This window comes from Tupaia chinensis, unplaced genomic scaffold (assembly GCF_000334495.1).
Source record: "Tupaia chinensis unplaced genomic scaffold, TupChi_1.0 Scaffold000117_2, whole genome shotgun sequence".
NCBI lineage: Eukaryota > Metazoa > Chordata > Mammalia > Scandentia > Tupaiidae > Tupaia > Tupaia belangeri.
In genome coordinates this window covers 3,706,872-3,713,505 of record NW_006159583.1, presented here as the reverse complement: position 1 = coordinate 3,713,505, position 6,634 = coordinate 3,706,872, and the positions used below count along the sequence as shown (strand labels likewise).

The window sequence follows — 6,634 nt, the reverse complement described above, 5'->3', positions numbered from 1 at the left end:
ACATTACCAATTTATTCAGGAAGAAATTCTCTGCATTTACATCAAGAACACATTTACTATAGTAGAATAAAACAAATACAGACCGAAAAAAAAGTAAGCACACATTTTTAAAAAATGACTACATGTTTTAATCTGGTCCTATTTGTGCTATTTTGGACTATTATTCTTGTTAGAGAATTGCTCTTTCATACATGTTAAGTCTGACTTATCTCCCCACATTTTAAAATGTTACAATGCAACCTCTCACAATTTTTAAATTATAAACAAAATTCAAAAACAATATGGGAAACAAAGTTTAAAAACAAAACAAAGGAAGAGTAGACTGCTATTACCTTATAGTGGAAAAGTTGAGTAAAACATGGCCTCCGTGTGGCTCATCTCAAAGAAACACTTTTATTCAGAGAGGAAACATTTCTAATCTATGATAGATAGAAGTTAAGTTTCCCATTTGCCCTGTGGAACCAGAGCTGCAAGTGTTCTGGTCTCAATCACAAAGTTAAAAAAAAAATTACAAAAGATCTAAAATCTAAACAACAGAACAGGGCTATGTCAAACCAAAATTATGCTCTGATCTACAAGACCATATGCAGCTTCTTTTTTAAAAGTATCTTTTGGGAACCAGCAGTTAGCGTAATGGCTATGTCGCTGGACTCCCACGTAGTCGACCGCGGTTCGTGTCCTGACCCGGTGGCTTAAAACTCACGCCTGGCGCGTGTGCGTGCATGCCCAAGATCCCAAGAGGAGAATGGAGGAGAAGGGATTGCGGCATGACCATCCCCCCTGGGGGGTGATTTCTTGCTTTCTGTCTCTATGTCTCTCTCTGTCTGTCTGGCGAGCGCACGCGCCCTACAGTGAAAATCTCTCAAAAAAAAAAAAAAAGAAAAAAAAAGTATCTTTTTATTTTAAGTAATATTTAAAATAAAACATTTTTAATGTGCTTTATGGTCAATGACTACAAAGTTGAAACTCAAATGAGTAGGTTTAAAATCTATGTGTTTTATTTGATTCTATTGAAATGTCAGTTACCTTCCACTTAACTAAATTATGCATGAGGTAAGTTTCAATTAAAAAAAAATAAAATCAAACACAAAGATAACTATTTCAAGAGTATACAAAATCATTACATATCTTTGAAGGGTACAGTATTGTTCTTAAAGTTATGTGTATTATGCGTAATAAACAAACCAAGGATATAAACATATTCACCACCTTCTATATTTAACATTATATTTTGTTATATACATTTGAAATTTGCTCTACTGGTTACTTTGAAGTATATATTGAATTGTCAATGATGTTCTTCATTGTGAAATACAGTTCTAAAGACAAACAAAGTGATTAAAAGTCAGACAACAAAAAATTTCATAAATGAATGAAGATGGATTTTTTGAAAACAAAGGTAATCTTAACATCGCCAATGAAAGAAGAATTTGTAAAGTCTATGTAGAGGATGTGGGAGATAAAAGTTTATAATCTGAAAAGATCTGTGGTATCAGTCATTGGTCCAGTTAGGGATAGGTAAAATTGTACATGACAATAGCCCATTAGGAAGAGATAGAAAAAGAAAACTTTTACTCACTCACTGTTAAGTTGTTGTAAGAGCATAGCACTAAACTGTGCATAAAGAAATAGGTCCCCGAAAAAGTAGAAACAAAACAAAATTGGAAAGAGATGCTTGAAAGTAAAAACATGGTTAAGTCAGTGATTTAGTGATTCTTATAGGCTTTACAAAGTTCTTGATTGTAGCCTTCATTCCAAAGACTCAGTTACTTGTAACATTTTAGACCTTTCCTCTGTTACTTACAAGTTTCCATTGAATAATGGCTATAATAATAAATATATAAAAGCAATATGAAACCTGTAGAGACAACTGTCTATCAAATAATTGGTGATTTTGTATTCAAATTTGCTTGTATGTAAAATAGTTAAATCTGAGTTTTTAGCCTTTTAGTTGGGAAATGTTATCCATTGACATTCAATGTTATTGGTAATATATCTGTACTTATCCCTGTCATTTTCTTACTCTTTTTTTTTTTCTAATTGTTTTGTGTTCTCTTACTTCTGTTTATCTCTCTTTAGTTTTCCTGGTGTAGTATTTCCTTAAGGATTTTCTGAAGAATTGGTTTAGTTTTGGTGAACTCTTTCAGCATTTATTTATCTGGGAATGATTTTATTTCTCCTTCCCATGTGAAGGATAATCTTGCTGGGTATATAGTGCTCTTGACTAAAATTGTTTTTCTTTCAGGTTTTTAAATGTCTTCCCATTTTTTCACTATCTGCCTTGTTTCAGTTGAGAGGTCCATTGTTAGTCTAACAGGGTAATCTTTGCAAGTAATTGGTGTTTCTCTCTTGCCTTTTTAAGAATACTGTCTTTGTCTTTGATTTTTACCAATTTGGCTATGACATGCCTTGGCAAGGATCTTTTTATGTTAAATCTATTTGCGTCCTTTGTATTTCCTGAATTTGGATGTCTACATACCTCTGTAAACTTAGAAAGGTCTCAGCTAATATGTCATGAGGGAGATTTTTTAAGTCTTCACTCATCTCTTTACCTTCTGAAATACACATTTTGCAAATGTTCAGCCATTTAATGGTGTCTAGGAGTTCTTACATGTTGTTCTCACTTTCAATAGTTATTTTTCCATTCTTTGCTGTTGCTTGAATGACTTTCAAACTACTGAAGAAATTAAGATTGAAATTTTAAAAAAATCACTGAAGCCAGAAATATTGAGCACATCAACTTCATGACTGCTGGGACACAGTGAAAGCAGTTTTAAGAGGGAAGTTCATCTGGGGATATACTCTCTTCTTCCTACTTCTTTGGAGTATGTTTCTGTAACTGTGCTCATGTACTTCCCTATGTTGTGTATCAGCTTTCCGCCTTTGCCGTGGGTGGAAATGTCAAGTCCACAGTGGAAGTTTTGGGTTCAGGTTTTTAGAGGGAAGAGTCTCTCCTTTTACTACTGGGGGTGAGTTATGGGAAGGTAATTCCTCCAAAACCTCATGGTCTTCAGGTGTTTGTTCCTATATACCCAAACCTCTCTGTCCCCAATGTGACTGGAGGCTGAGATGAATAGGTAGAATGTAAAGAGGGAGTCCAACTCTGGTGCAGTGTGTGAGACAGAGTAGCCCCTTCACGCCCATCCCCACCAAAGGCTGGGTATGGGTCTTTGCTGATTAGTTCAGGCCAAGTGGCCTTTACTTTCCTGTTGCTCCTTCTATTTCTGAAACCACAGTAACTGAGTGGTGGTACCTAACAGCTGGCGCAATCCCTCCTCCCTCTCTGCAGGCTGAGTGGGAGTCTTTGCTGATTAGTTCAGGCGGAATAGCTTTTACTTCCCTGCTGCCCCTTTTGTCTTTCCCACACACTTATTTAGCTAAAAATATATTTTGATAGCAAATTGGATTGATAGAATAAATCTTTTACTGTAAATAAAAAGTACAAATATCCCATTGTAGCCTTATAACTACCTAACAGCTTTTAAAAACATGTACAGCCAGCTAACAGCTCTCTAAAAAATGTATATGTTGCACTAAATGATCCTTGCTAAAAATCAACTCTTAGATGGGTCTTACTGAAGTAGGACTTTCATAACTCTAGAGAGCTTTCAAAAAGTAAGATAGAGCTATAACAGTAACATTACTATTAATAAGTAACAGAAGAGATTATTGCTGTATTTATCTTCATAAGTTGTTAAGGGGATATTTGTTGCAGTTACAAAAAGTACAACCAAGTTGCCTTTTCTGTTACTTAATTTCATTATGTTTAACATTTATTAAATTTTTATTAAGCAGAGAAAAATTCTTAAAAATCTTTCTGTAAAAATTCAAGGTATTTAAATGTGTAGGTTCACATTATACTACCATGTTTTGTCCTTATTTCCTAAGTTCACAAAAACAATATACGTTTTTCTTCAAAATGATAAACAGATGTTCACATTAAAAAAATAAGCCTTCAGGGACCAGCAGTTAGCGTAATGGCTATGTCGTTGGACTCCCACGTAGTCGACCGCGGTTCGCGTCTGGACCTGGTGGCTTAAACTCACGCTGGGTGCACGTGCGTGTGTGCCCAAGATCCTGAGAGGAGAATGGAGGAGAAGGGATTGTGGCGTGGCCATCCCCCCTGGGGGGTGATTTTTTGCTTTCGGTCTCTCTGTCTCTCTCTGTCTGTCTGGCAAGTGCACGTGCCGTATAGCAAAAACCTCTCCAAACAAAAAGAAAAAGCCTTCAAAAAAGTTTCAGAGCTCAAAAAGTTATTCATATGCCACCAGGTAATTTCCTACTAGTACCAAGTCCAAAACATTTTAATGAAGTCCATTTATATATCATTTCCTTTTCAAATGAATACTACATTTATTGAGGAGAAACCACATTATTTTAAGTTTTTGAATCAACAAATGTATATGAATATTTTTCTATACAGTTATTCAAAATAAGAGACCAAATTGAATGCACCAAATAGATATAATTCAGCTCATTTTCTAAAGTCATCACAAAGAAAATTAGAAAACAAATTTCTTTGGTTGGGCTTTCCAAAGCTTGATAGATACAAAACAAAAAATCATCTGTCACAATAGCAAACAGTAAAATTTTTATCCATACAGGAATGGACCATTTCTTTTTTGTCTTTTCTGACTTAACATCTGTCAAAGAAACATACTTAGGAACATAACTCCTCTAGCCTAAAATCATCAAGTTCTAGTGGTTGGCATGCAGCCCCTTTGACTGGGCTGGGACACTAACGCTAATTCTTGCTGGTGCAGTGCTTCATGGAAGACATGCCTTTCTACTCTTCTGTCCTCTATTTTTTCCTCTCTATTTACAACCGTGCTTCAACACCTCATAGCGGGCAATGGGCCTAGGGCTGTCTACTTTGCTTTCATCAATGGCTTCTTTTCTTTTTTTTCTCTTTATTTTTCTTTAAAATTTGCTACAGGGCAAGTATACTTGCCAGAAACAGAGAGAGGGAAGATAAGGAAGCACATCCTCAGAGGATAACCGTGCTACAATTTCTCTTCCTCCATTCTCCTCTTGGGACTTTGGGCATGTACAACACCCAGCTCAAGTCACCAGGTCAGGGACTTGAACTCTATATTCAGTCATGTCGGATCCAGGAAACTTAACCACCATACCACCTGATGCGCCCTCTTTGGTGTTCTTCTGGGTATGCCTGAGAATTTAGCAACTGGAAGAATAGGAGCTGCATGCTGGAGATTTCCAGTCATCCTGTTGACAACTAAGGTTTCATTGCTTGAAGCATTATAGTTTCAGCTACCAGGAGGACTCTCTGAAACTACTGCAATATCTTTATGAAAATGTTCTGAAGTTCTCACCCTTTTCCTTGGAGTTCTTCTCACTCTCTTGTAGATTCCCTAGTTAATACCTGCAGAGGTCCATCTTTTGAAGATCCACTTGTCCCTTCAGACTCTGTTATTCCAGTTTGAGAATTGCAGTTTTGATGGTGCTTCTTTGCTTGAGTGTTACTGGAGACTTTGATCCACCCTTTGACGGTTTCTCCCTTGTGGAGTTTGAGCTCTCTCTTAAGAGTCATCTTTGTTGTTGCTGAATCTGTCAGTCATTACTTCTATCTGCCTTGTATATTCTCCTGAAGAAGAAATTATTGGTAGAGCAATAGAAAATAGTGATTCTGTCCCTTGTTCTTTCAGTTTCAACAGCATTTTTCTTCATGTCATTTCCTGGTTGTTCCCTCATTAGGACCAGGATTCACTTCATACTTCACAAGCTGGTCCAGATCATCATTAGTGAGCTCTATTAATTTATATCAGGTTGTTTTCTAGTCTGGGTTTATCCGTTGTCTTTGTGGCTTTCCTGACAACTGCTGCCTAACTCTGGCCTACAGCAGCAGTCCCAGAACCAAGGACCAGTGTGGGCTCATGCTCCTGGTTGCTGAAGGCATATGGGGTCCCTTGACGTTGGTGCCAGCTGTAGATGCCTCTGTCCCGTTGCCTGCTATGAGTTGCTGTAGGTAGAGCTGCATGTACATGTTTTTGTTGCTCCCTGACTGGCCAGAATTGACACATTGTTGGTGACCAAAACACACTTTGGCTTGGCTTTCTTCAGGACTGAGGGGTTGTCTTGGTACTCTGGCATCTCCAGGGTCTGCCTAGCTCCCTCCTCCTCTAAAGCCTTCACAACCACTGCTCAAGATGGACTCTTGCTTCTCCAATTTTCTTTATATACATTTAATAAATTTATTTCAGTTATAATTTAGTTATAATTTATTATAATTTTCAGTTTCAGTATTTCCATTTGACTTTTCTCTTTCTGAAATTTTCTATAAACTTTATACATCTCCTAAATTTTCTCATCTTTTTACCTATCATTAGCCTTTTCCTACAGATTACTGATAGTATTTCAAAGTCCTTTTCTAGTTGTTCCAACATTTGGAGCATCTATTGGACTGTTTTTATTAACTTTTTTTTCTGACCTAGGTCACATTTTTCAAATGCATACTGTAATCTGAATTCTGTTATTTCTCTCTGAAGAGTGTTTAGTTTTGTTCTAATAAGCAGTTGTATTATTGGACAAACACCTTAAAGCCTGAAAAATCTTGGTTTTTGCCTTTCTAGAGTTAGTTTATTTTTGTTTTGTCCTTAGTCCAGAGCAAATCTCT

The 6,634-nt window shown here is 36.6% G+C and overlaps 1 pseudogene; it reads right to left on the bottom strand.

Moving 5' to 3' along the window:
• Positions 1-5,099: 5,099 nt before the first annotated feature.
• LOC102483583 (lamina-associated polypeptide 2, isoforms beta/gamma pseudogene) lies at positions 5,100-6,111 on the bottom strand (annotated as a pseudogene).
• Between the last annotated feature and the right edge of the window lie 523 nt (positions 6,112-6,634).